The 13,361-nt window shown below is 40.2% G+C and overlaps 1 protein-coding gene across 7 annotated transcripts in view; it reads right to left on the bottom strand.

Annotated features, from left to right (window-relative positions):
* The window catches only part of cgnl1 (cingulin-like 1), a 150,209-nt gene that overhangs the window by 129,003 nt on the left and 7,845 nt on the right, over window positions 1–13,361 (bottom strand). The window contains exon 2 of one of the 7 annotated variants that reach the window (XM_068017886.1): window positions 4,830–5,010. The exons of the other annotated variants lie outside the window; for them this stretch is intronic. The gene's annotated coding sequence lies outside the window, so the exon portion shown is untranslated. The remainder of the gene's footprint in view (window positions 1–4,829; window positions 5,011–13,361) is intronic. 7 annotated transcript variants of the gene reach the window in all.

Below are 13,361 nucleotides of genomic sequence, written 5' to 3'. Positions count from 1 at the left end.
AAATTATAAGCACATGAAAACTTTTATTACACCAGGAGGATATCCACAGTATAGTGCACTCCCTCTACACCAGATGACAATCCCAACTTCAACAGTAACAACTTATATTGAAAATATAATATATACAAATATTGCACTTTTAATATAATAGCAGTTGGCAGGAAAAAAGACAGAAGCGCAAGGGGAGAGCCAACTGTGTAACAGCCCTGACAACCAATTTTATCTGCAGCACCTGTGGAAGAGTCTGTCACTCTAGTAGTGGTTTATAGCCACTCCAGGCGCTGCTCCACACACCACTGACCACCTCCAGGCGCTTACCCATTGATTCCTGAGACAAGAATGAAGAATGACGAGAATGAGAAGAATGAGAAGAATGAAGAGAATGAGAAGAATGAAGAGAATGAGAAGAATGAAGAGAATGAGAAGAATGAGAAGAATGAGAAGAATGAAGAGAATGAAGAGAATGAAGAGAATGAGAAGAATGAGAAGAAGGAGAAGAAGGAGACTGTGTCTTTGTCTGTGTCCTCAGTACCTTGCTCTACGGCAGCGAGGCCTGGACAACATACATCAGCCAAGAGCGACGTCTCAATTCATTCCATCTTCGCTGCCTCCGGAGAATCCTTGGCATCAGGTGGCAGGAACGTATCTCCAACACAGAAGTCCTCGAGGCGACCAACATCTCCAGCATATACACGCTACTAAGCCAGCGGCGCTTGAGATGGCTTGGCCATGTGAGCCACATGGAAGATGGCAGGACCCCCAAGGACACATTGTACAGCGAGCTCGTCACTGGTATCAGACCCACCGGCCGTCCATGTCTCCACTTTAAAGACGTCTGCAAATGCGACGTGAAGTCCTGTGACATTGATCACAAGTCGTGGGAGTCAGTTGCCTGCGATCGCCAGAGCTGGCGGGCAACCATAAAGGCGGGGCTAAAGCGTGGTGAGTCGAAGAGACTTAGCAGTTGGCAGGAAAAAAGACAGAAGCGCAGGGAGAGAGCCAACTGTGTAACAGCCCCAACAACCAATTTTATCTGCAGCACCTGTGGAAAAGTCTGTCACTCTAGAATTGGCTTTTATAGCCACTCCAGGCGCTGCTTCACAAAACACTGACCACCTCCAGACGCTTACCCTTTGTCTCTCGAGACAAGGAGGCCAAAGAAGGAATATAATAAAACATCACAAGGTGCTTCACAGGGACTGTTATAAGGCAAAATTTAACACAAAGCCACATAAGGTGGTATTAGGGCAGATGGCCAAATGCTTGGTAAAAGAGGTAGGTTTTAAGGAGCTTTATAAAGGAGCAATGAGAGATAGAGAGGTTAAGAACTTCAAAGAAAGACTTGCCTTTCATGATCACCAGACGTCTCAAACTGCTTGACAGCCAACAAAGTACTTTTTGAAGTGTAGTCACTGTGGTAATGCAGGAAACGCGGCAAACTTCAGAAGAAAATTCCCCTCAACAGCAGTATGACTTATTTCAATTCCTATTTCTTATGGTCTGAATGAGATTCACAATTAATGTTGCATTATTTGCATGCCAATTAGCTTTTCACATTTTGTAAAGGCTTATCCTCCACTGTTCACTTGCGCATACTCGGAGTTGAGTTGAGACTCGCCCCAAACTCATGCTGTTAGAACTGAGTCAGGAGATGGTGACGTAGCAGTAATTTCACTGAACTAGTAATCCAGAGTATCAGGCTAATGTCCTGGGGACATGGTGGAATTTAAATTCAATTCATTAATAAAAATCTGAAATTGAAAGCTAGTCTTAGTAATGGTGCCATTAAACTACCATTGATTGTTGTTAAAAAACCCATCTGGTTCACTAATGTCCTTTAGGGAAGGAAATCTGCCATCTTTATCTGGTCTGGCCTACATGTGACTCCAGACCCACAACCATGCGGCTGACTCTTAGCTGCCCTCTGAAATGGCCTAGCAAGCCACTCAGTTGTCAAGGGCAATTAGGGAAGGGCAACAAATGCGGGCCTTGTCAGCAACACCCACATCTCATGAAGGAATTAAAAAAAAGTGGCTTTCATCCTATCAAGGTGGGCTAGATTCAAAGCCAGACTCAACATTGCGAAACCATTGTGCTATTCTGTGGCATGGCTGTGCTAATTAGTGAAAAATGTTATTTAATAACGATACCTGTAGCAGATTAACCTAGGAATACATCAGATAGTTTTATTTCATAGTCCAAATCTTCACTGCAGTGTTAACATGAGTATCGATGAACTCATATCTGTGTTTGATTAATGCATTGATGGGTGGTGAACAGGAATAGCAGGTACAGTAGGACTTTACACAAAGGGAAGTGGCAAACTGACTACTGGTTTAACCTATTTATAGTATGCAATCCACATTGGACAAACTGAAAATTAATAAAGTTGTAGGCAATAAACACAATTCTTCCTTTTCTTCAAATGTTTGTTATATCTTAAATTTGCTTTTTAAGTCATGCATTCTTTATTTGGTAATTATTATTCGATGATACACAGTCATGCCTGCAGCTGCACACTTATACCATGAGATGCAGTTTGATAAACTCCAGAATCTGTACTCATTTCAATCACCTAAGGGGGGGTCAGAGAGGAATTTTCCAGATTCTTTTCCCTAATTGGCCTGGGTTTTAACATCTGTTTTCTGCCCTTCCCAGGAGAGGACATTGTTTCCCGGTGAAGTGGGCAGTGTATGCATAGTGATGCACAAGGCATCATATTTGCATGGGGCAGATTGAATGGACCAGTAGGTCTTTTCCTATCCATTATTTCTCGTACGCTTGCATGTTTTGTAGATCCCCATACCTATAACTACAGCAGCACTAATGCATCAAGAATAATTGTCTTTGTCCTGACATTCCATAGGCAAAGCCACAGCAGATCCCATAGTAAATAACTAAAAAAGGTTAAGTTCACCTGATGCCTCAGCTAGCTTATTGAGGAACTGAGCACGACAGGATAGCAGAGTTCAAGAAATAAGTGTCTGATCTGTGTTTAGCTACCTGATCTTAGCCAAAGCAGTAATTACGGCACATTCAACCACCACGTCCTTTGCTAAGGAGAGGTAAATCCTGTTCCTGATCAATATCCAATGCCCACTTCTGTGAGAGTGACACGGATAGGGACCAAAAACATTTGAAGAAACATTCACAAGGCTGTTAAGACAGGCTGCACCAAAGACATTAGCTAATATTAGCAAGAAACAATTAAGAAGGCACTGAGGCTCCACAATGCGTGCATCGAACTATAGTGTGATCACAGTCTTATGATCAGCTTACAACAGTAAGCATGCATGAATCATCTCACAGGATAATAAAAATTGTTCGTTGAAATGAAAAATTTCCCTCCCTCCCAGAACTGCAACAGGGTTCCCCTTGTCCTCACTTTCCACCTCACCAGCCTCCACATCCTCTGCCATTTCCACCACCTCCAGCGTGATGCCACCACCAAACGCATCTTCCCCTCCCCACCCATCAGCATTCCGAAGGGATCATTCCCTCTGTGACATCCTGGTCCACTCCTCCACTACCCCCGACACCTTGTCCCCTTCCCACGGCACCTACCCATGCAATTGCAGGAGGTGTAATACCTGCCCTTTTACCTCCTCTCTCCTCAGTATCCATGGCCCCAAAAACTCCTTTCAGGTGAAGCAGCGATTTACTTTTACTTCTTTCAATTCAGTATACGGTATTCGCTGTTGACAATGTGGTCTCCTCTACAATGGGGAGACCAAACGCAGATTGGGTGACCGCTTTGCTGAACACCTCCGCTCAGTCCGAAAACACGGCCCCGAGCATCCAGTTGCTTGTCATTTCAACACACCCCCTGCTCTCATGCCCACATTTGTGTCTTTGGCCTGATCAAGTGTTCCAGTGAACATCAATACAAGCTCGAGGAGCAACACCTGATCTTTTGATTAGGCACTCTACAGCCTTGCAGACTGAACATTGAGTTCAGTAACTTCAGAGCATGACTGGTCTGTTCTTTATATTTTGTTTTTTAACCGTGTGCCTGCTTTTCATGTAGTCAGAGCTGCTCATTATTCTGCTATTAACACTCTCTGCACTAATGCTTTGTCTTTCACCACAAGCATTAACACACTTTTTGCCTTTGTCCCAGGACAGCTTTGTTATTTAATCTCTCCTGTCCTATCAAACACTTTCCCCTTTGTTCTCTCTCCCACCCCCCCTCCCCTTCACTTGCTTAAAACCTAATTCGTTTCTAACCTTTCCCAATTCCGATGAAAGGTCACAGACCTGAAACATTAACTGTTTCTCTCTCCACAGATGCTGCCAGACCTGCTGTGTATTTCCAGCTCTTTTTGTTTTTGTTCCCTCCCTCTTAACCAGGTGCCTTCACATGTGATAAAGTCACCATTACCAAAATTTACATTCAGGGGAAAAAAAATATCAAAACTGTGATGAATTTCCTAGGTGAGTTTTAAACAAGAACATTAAGATAGTCACAGAAAATACAAAATGTAAAAAGAGACTCTATTATACTCCAAAAAGTCATGAAGCCAGTTTTGACGTTTGAAAAAGAAAACATTTTAAGTCAATAAATCTTTCAGAATCCTTACTATGGCTGCCACAGCTAAATTAATATCAGACAATACTTATTAACGCCTAAACTGGAAATCTCTCTGTTCCCTCAGTTCAATTTGCCCTCCACTCAGAAATGGCTGCTACTTGCCAAATCTACTTCAAGTTCACTCACTCAACATTACAGCTAATGTCAAGATTCTTTCTTATGCTGAAAATACAAAGCACTTCGCTAAATGCAGAAAACTGCTAAAATGAAAATTAGTCTAGTGTTTCCTATGATTTACCTGTGTACACTTCTCAAACAGCGGTGAAGGTACTGCATTCACTGTTTATTATGCTTTTCATGGGCTTTTGCACACAGATCTATTTCAGTGCCGTGCCCTCTCCAGGGGATCTGGTAACTGTGCAAGCAGCATGTCTCTTCAACCAATCAGATTGAAGAATCCTTACGGAGCCACGCAGAATCTAAACCATGAAGTGTAAGTGAATTAAATATTTTAAATGTAAAATCAGATACAGGAAGCAAAATATAGAGGGAAAGAAGGATGGCTTTGAACAAGGTAAAAGAGACAGAAAAAAAACTAACAACTTTTTAAAAAAATCTCCAATAACTGAAATCTGAAGGAATGATACTCCACATTTGCAAAATACATTTTCTGTGTCAAAGGGGCTGTTCAGTAGTAATTAAGACTTAACACATCATTTGCAGTTTAATATACAAGCTTTTTTGGCATGTTTATTGGGTATCTAATGGGTAACTTCATTTCCTACCTGTGCTTGAATGTTGAGTCTCGCAGGTACCAGGGTAGCAAAGTTTGTGAGGTGCAGGGAAAATTGAACAGCAACTTTCTAAATTTGGCGTTTTCCTGTACATGTGTGGACGCTAGACATTGCATTCTGATTTACTCCATATTGGTGAGCACTGATAGCCTCACCATTATTCCTGCCACAAAATGCAGGCCATAATGTATTTGTATCCTTAAATTTCAGTGCAGAAGCCTCCTGCTTAAGTTTTTGACAATAGTCACCTCTTTACTATGCAAGTCACCCATTATACTATAATTTGTGTCACTTATTAAGCCAATATCCATTAGGGATGATTAAAAAAACAAATTCAAAGAAACACAGCATCCCTAACAAAGAGACATACAGATGGGAAAATGATCCATTTTTCATGGTTAAAACATTGTGAATATGCAGGAGAATCCCAAACAATTAGGTTAATGGCATGTTTATGTAGCACAATATTTTGAGACTTTGTAGGTTGTATAAACTCAAATGCTTCCTTCTAATACAATGTGGTTAGAATTTGAATAGGCAGTTAACTGAGACAACCATCACAAAATACAAAATGATTCATATCATTCTTGTTGTGGATTTCGATGAAGGTGGAACGCAGGTGTTGTCAATTAATTTTCTTATTAAAACTTGGTCCCTAATAATTAATAACTATTATATACAGTTACAAAAGATACAGTAGTCTATTTTAGTCTAACTAATTGGTATGCTCAAACACATTGCAAGAGAATGGCAGCTAAAAAAGGCCTTCTGCCAAGTCCATTAGAAAAGCATGCACTCGCTTCCTTAGACTTGAAAAGGAAACTTGAACAATATGGATGAGTAATGCACAAGCTTTAATCTTTGCAGAAACAATATCCACTGCAATACAATAGCTATTTTCAATCCAAGTATACTTGACTTTCGACCCTGTCAAATTTTCCTTTAATTGTGTTGCAAGACTCTTTTGGTCATGTTGTATATTTTCATGCCAGACCTGAAGAAAACATCTGCCATCTACATAATGGCCATGAAGCAAATTTGCACTATAAACATTGGAAAGAAGCCATTAGGCAGATCTAAAATTAACTCCCCATTAAAGGTAAAGGGAGAATGATTTTCAGAGCATTTGAACCAATTAGCACTTGTGGAAATAACAGTATTGGTATTTGGTCATTTCAGACTCATCAGATTGCAATCCATTTTACATATAATACAAACCTGGAATATCGTTTAAAAATAAGCACTGATAGTGTTAATTACATTTCAATGCAGAAAGAGCTCTGCAATGTATGTCACTTAAAATTACATACACTTTACAATTTACACAAATTAGTTAGAAATGTATTAAATCTACATTTTACGGTTATATAGGACAGTAAGTTCTTTACAATTCAACATCTGGAAGAGCTGGTCTGTGATCATCTTTATCATTTTGCATTGTTACCCAATAGCAAAGAAGTGACAGAGGTTTAAAAGAGTCTGTGCAATATAAAAATAAACTGGATGGGTGACAGAGAATCACAGACAGTAATTCAGTCTCAGGTATCATCTGGGAAACAAACTAAGCTTCATCCTGAATTCCTCAGACTGCCATTTCACTCTTACCTATCCAGTATGCTCTGAACTAGCTTACAAGTCCTTGTGTTCTCTTCCTGATATATATGACAACATTCAGATATTAAATTAAACAATTCAAAATTTTAAATGCTTATTTCCTTCTTAAAAAGATTTAGGAAATATATTTTCCTCACTAAAGACATAGTTTGAGCGAGTACTGACATTTTGTTAAATTCTGATACTATCTTTTTGAATTTAAAAAAACAAATGTGTACAATGAGTAAATAGTAACTGCAGTTACTAAATCTGGACAGCTATAATCCATTGTTTTGCGAGGCCAGTGGGGGAGTGTGTGCAAGCTGTCTGAACAAATGACTTGTCGAATGTTCTGATAGGTGACCCTGGTTTCAAAGCTTGTTTTTTTTTTAGACAGACCCGAATTGAAAGGGAAACTAGAACTTCAAGTTTCTGGGGAAACAGAAACTGGTTGGAACCAGATTTAAAAAAACAGAGCCATCCAGTCTCAGATCAAACATGGGTGGAATGCAGGCAAGCTGAAGGGAGTGAAGGCTGGATCTAGAAGCTGGCAGTAGGCAGCTTCGAGTTGCTGCAGCTGTTTCCGTTACTTAAGATCATACTGATTGTTAAAGTAAAGGTTATAAAAGTGAAATCCTGACCTTTTCTTTTTAAAATTGTGGGTTGTTTGGTAAATTCTGTTCTTTTTGTTTGTTGAGCTCCATGGTGATCATAACACCAGCAATTACTAATTGATGAGGTCCAGCAATGGATATAATAATGAATGACATTTATCCACACATATTAAAAAAAATTGTGTGCTCACTTCCATTATAAATTCCTATATCCCATTTATAATGGAAACTAACCACATAAACTTGTCACACAGTCACTACAACATTCTACCAGTAATGGCACTGTAACCTCTTGGTTTTACATCTTCCAACCTGTACTGCAGACAAACGCTTGCGCTCCAACCAACTCTCCTTGTCTGCTTGCCAAATTGCTGTAAGGATTGCTAAACTCAAAAGCTCACATAAAAAGGATAGAATGTATGACTTTAAAATGCGGACTAAAAATCTGCATGCATTGATTTAATTAGACCCTTACCCTCCTCTAACCCTAACCCACCAGAAAACTAAACATAGGGCTGAATTTTATAAGCCAACCGCCATTTTTGGCAGTGGACGAAAAAAATGGCAACCCGGCTTTGCGGGCGCATGCCAAAGCGATTCCAAACACGGCGGCTCATTTAAATAGGCGGGGCGGGCCCCCCGTCCTCTCCCTGATCACATGGAGGGGGTGGGCTGTGCGTCCCCGGCAATGGTGTCAGCTGCCTGTGCGCAGACGCTGACTTCATTTTTAAAGGGCTGTTAGCCCCACCGGCATATTTAAATATTTAAAGAAAGATTTAATGAAATTAAATAAATACATCTCTTTTGCCCCTCTCCCACCCCCCCCCATCCAGTAACAATTAAATTATTTGCCCTTCCCCCCCCCCAGAAAAACTTACCTTTACCATCTGACCTTCCCCCAACAAACTGCATAAGCTTTAAACTCTTCCCGTCATCACCTACACCCATGACGTTAATTGGACCCCGTACCCGCACCCCCCAGCTCCCCGCAATGAGAAACTTTCCTCCTCCTCCCCCCCCACCCCACCAGTGTTGTGCCTCGTTTTCTTTGGATGAATGGGGATCGGAAGATGCAGGATTACCGGCCGCCAGCCGAAGATCGCAGTGGGACAAGATTAATGGTAAGTACATGCAAATCTATTAATTTACTTTATTTACCAATGGCGATTGTGCTCCCGTCGAGCAGCGGGGAGGGGGGGCCGCGACGGTGCCTCGCTGCTGTCAGGAGTATTGGGCCAGGCCCTGCCAGCGCAAGGTCTGTGGTAGGCCTCATCCAGGGCAATCTTCAGATCCCCCCCACCAGATCCCGACGTCAAGGGCTCCTTAAAATCCAGCCGGTAGTCTCAACTCCCCTTGTGCAACACCACAGAGTTTTAGAAAGATAAATAAAGAATTTAGGTGAGGCTAACCAAGTTCAAAACATTTACATTGATAGGCATATGATGAGGCTTTAGGTATTTCTTTTTTTTTTATCATATTGGTTAAGATTACAGTTTTAATTGCCATGCAATGTGATTGGTCAATTATTAATTGCACACAAACAGTGAAGACCAATTGTAGTCCACAGATGAAAGGGTGAGTGAGTGTGGGACAGGGGATGCGATGATGGCAGAGGACAATTGAACCAGGGCACATGGATATAATTCAAAGCCCATTTTAGTCATACCCACTATCCTCTTTTATTTTTACATATTTTGACAGAACTTACATCCATGTAGGGAACAGAGAAACAGAGTTGGTTGCGGCACAAATGTTGTTCTGTAGTGCAGGCACAGGAGCTGGTAAATGCAAAACTGAGGTGCTTACAGCATCAACCATGGTGGAAGGTTGCAATTACAGCGTGACAACTTTCATAGCCAGTTTCCATTATAAATGTCAACTTATGAATTAATAATTGGAAAACATTGACACAGAAAGTGAGCACAGATGTAAGATATGTACTATATGTACTATAGTACGACTGCATATATTAATCCACAGTTACATATTTCAGAGAAAACACCGAGCCAGAACTAAAGATCCTTGACGGAATGGAAAACTGTGTGTGCTCTCTGAATTCCCGGCTGGTTCTGAATATTTCTGGAAGCATCATGCATGATCTAATCGCAGTGTTAACACAAATAGGATGGCTCACTACTCATTCAGCAGTCTTCCTCCCCTCTTAGGATGTCAAGTACTACCCATCATCCGAAGTCTGCTAGCCCAGATGGAGCGTTTGACACTATATATGTATATATGCATTCAACAGGGGAAGCCTAACCCATGGTGATACTATCATTCAGTTGGTAGATTCCTGATACAATGTAAAGAGTCCAATAGTTAAAACTTGCCTGCTGAAAATAGATCTCAATGGGAATAAAGATAGAGACAATGATCTCATAAACGGAACTGTTTCTCTTCAGATTCAACAGAATAAAACTAAGTTTGATTGATTCAATCCTGCACATCTCATTCCATGTTGTCGTCTTCGCAAATGCACTTCCAACTCACTTTAAGCCTGCAACATTAGCCAGTTCTTTTTTCAACCAATTTTCAACCAATTTGTTGCCGAATATTCTAATAAGGTGTAACCTGATTATTTTCCTACAGTCAGAAAAATCTATCCTTTCAAATCAACAATGGCTGCCAACTGGAGCTTACCACAAAGTGTGGGACTTCCTTTATAATGAAATATGATTATCCTTTGAGGCAACAAGCAATGGAGAATTGTCATTCGTTAAATGGATTAAAAATGATTTGCTAGAGGATTGCTCAAAATCAGATGGACTAGTCAAGGAAGTATGAATATGCATGTTGAAAATTTTACTACACAAAGAGCCACATCAGATGGGGTTCACTGATATTTTCAAAGTTGGCTTCCACTTGGTTCATGACTAGTTAACAGTCAGTGCATGTATCAAAGTACAGCTTAAGGGACCCAGCACAGTGCCGTGATAGAATTCCATGCCCCTACAACATCTAATATACAATGAAGTGGTGAAATTCCAAAGGTTTCAGGAAGCAATGGGGGAATAAAATCAAAATGTTATGACAGAACGGAGATAATGAGGTAACTTCTTTCATAAGTCAGTATGTTTTAACATTTCGCTTATCAGCATTGCAGACACTTCATAATTGTTGCTGCAACTGCATCCTGGGGGAATTTCTGCTGTTTTTGTGTTTTGCATAAGTTGGTGACAACATCCTGCAAAATCCTGTCTGGACAGAAGTATGCATCTGGGTAAACAGATGCCAACTTCACTCAGGTAACTGATCTATGCTAATTGCATCTATGAGCTATCAATAGTTATATGTTTGCCCATGGGTAAAGCAATAGCCTTAAAAGGATCTTGTGAGTAAGGCTCTTATTTTGACGATACTTTGAAGGTGTGTGGATTATTTGGCTGTCCTCTGACAGGCAGTCTCTGTGACTTTGAAACCTATTTATTATTGATAGCTATATTTAGATGTAAACAGTACCTTTTTGATTTTTCATTGTATCAACATGGTCTTCAAAGTATAGACAGAGATATAGTTGCATCCAGCAACAATGACTTTAGTGTATTTATAACAAGTCTAGTATTGCAAAGCATCCAGTCTCACATAAAACCTCTTAATTACAAATGCTTAGTCAAAACTAAGTGCTAATTTGGAAATCCACTAGAGTTTAAAGATGTTTCATTTGAAACAGGAACTGTAAGTTAAGCACTGTAATCTAGCAAAATGTGCTGTGTATGTGCTTTTGTTTAATTCTAACTAATAAACTTCATCTGCAGTTTGTAGCCTGAGAGATACTGTCTGTCAGAGTGTTTCTTGTCAGAGAGATCAAGAGTGTAAATTGTTGACCTACATTACGTCTAGTGCATACCTCATCAGTGCATGGGTTCACCCTGTAGCCTGTTATCCCAGATTACTTTGTGCAAAAAGTCATGTTCCAGGTTCATAATAAGCAGCTTAGGTTTGTCTGTGGAAATGAACTGTTGAGCTCAGCGTGAGAAAAGGTATCTGCAGTATATCCAAATCATGAACACCCATCACTCAAATGATAAAATCACAAAATAATCTGGTGGAAAATTCTTATTCTTCTGCCTGTCAAGTAAGCTCAGCACCTCGAATGAATTCTTTCAGCACAAGAGTTCTACGGAACCACATAATTTTGATCTTGCGTTGCAAAACAAATTTTGTAAATTAGCACCAAAACAAAGTTTCCTTCTCCACACCAAGACCTTTCCTGGTATTAAGGTAGACTCAGGCCACAATATATAATGGCCCAGATATTCCTGTCAAATAACAGTGAGGCTAATGGGGCTCGTTGTCATTTATGCATAAATGGTACAGCAATTTCAGGCAAGGGACGGATGCTTGGTTAAACTCAAAAACCCAAAAGTTGCAATCCAACTTGCACTATTCCATTGGCAACTTCGTAAAAAGGGCATTGTACTGTCTGGCTCACCACTGAAATCGCTCTACTTGCATGCTAGATACAAACTAAACTTGCCAGAGAAAATTAAGTCTTGTTCATTCCAGTCCAAGCACTTTTTTAACGACATGGTAAGTGTTAATCACAACCAAACAACTTTTCTCTCTCTGAAAATGAACTATGTCAATTGTGGTGTCTGATTCCTACAGGGTTTTGGATTTTAAATGTTAAAAATGTTAAATTTAATATTGAAGGTTTTTTTGCTTTTCCTCATCTCTTTTTCTCTCTCAATCCAATCTTTCTTTTCCTCTATTTATATCTTTACCCACCTGATTTGGCATTCAATTCACCCATTCTCATTTACACTTGCTTCCCATTCCTTGTGTTGTTAATTTCACAATCTTTCAATCTAATTGGTTAAGGATATACAGAGTTGCTTGCCCCGATTCCCTTGCTGTGCCTTTATTGGCTTGCACTTTCAGCAACTTGCCATGCAAAAGACGTAAAAACCTAAGTGTGCAAGGGCAAATCTAATTTGTCCTTGACGCGCTGCTACAGCAAATGAGGGACTAATGTCATCACCTCATATCTACAGAGGTAGTGAAAAAAAAACATTTCAGCTACAAAAGGTTACAAAAACCAATAGCAAATGAATACAAACTGGTAGTACGAAGTATTTTCTGTATTTACACAAGACTGTCACAGATATTGCCCATATTAGGAATGGACACAAGGATGAAATATTAGAGAGGAGAAACAAGGTGCAGAGAGGACTGGGAGAGGCAAATAGCATGAGATTAAAGAAAAGTTCAGAAATAGGAGGCATCAGACAGAGGGCACATGCAAAGCAATCTAAGATGGTTTAGAGGGCATGGAGTCCATAGCGATATCAGATAGAATAAGAAATAAACTGGATATACTTAAAAAGTTGACAGTCCTCAAAGAAGAAAAGTCACCTACTCTGGCTGGGCTGCATTAATCAAAAGTTAGGTGGAACATTTTCACACAAAGGTTTAAAAGAAATCACCTACTAGGGAAGGCCACTGAAGTACAATGGTCTAAGAAGGTTCAATAGGCTAAAAGAGCTCTGGAGTGTGATGGAATACTCTCCACTTGTCTGGATGGGTGCAGCTCCAACAACACTCAAAAAGCTTGACACCATCCAGGACAAAGCAGCCCGCTTGATTGGCACCCCATCTACAAACATTCACTCCCTCCACCACTGATGCACAGTGACAGAAAGGGTTTGAGAAAAACAGTGGAAAGACCTGTAGGCGGCGTTGTTTAAAAATAGAAAAATAGGCTTCTTCTTGCCTAATGGAATGTTCCTAGTTCTGAAAAGAAGTTCTAATTTACCTTCGGTGAGACACAATAAAAAAGACAGAAGGAAAGTTCTTTTTTTTAATTCATTCATGGGATGTGGGTGACGC

The sequence above is a fragment of the Heterodontus francisci genome, chromosome 38 (assembly GCF_036365525.1).
Source record: "Heterodontus francisci isolate sHetFra1 chromosome 38, sHetFra1.hap1, whole genome shotgun sequence".
Classification (NCBI taxonomy): Eukaryota; Metazoa; Chordata; class Chondrichthyes; order Heterodontiformes; family Heterodontidae; genus Heterodontus; species Heterodontus francisci.
This window is presented reverse-complemented; position numbering and strand designations above follow the sequence as displayed.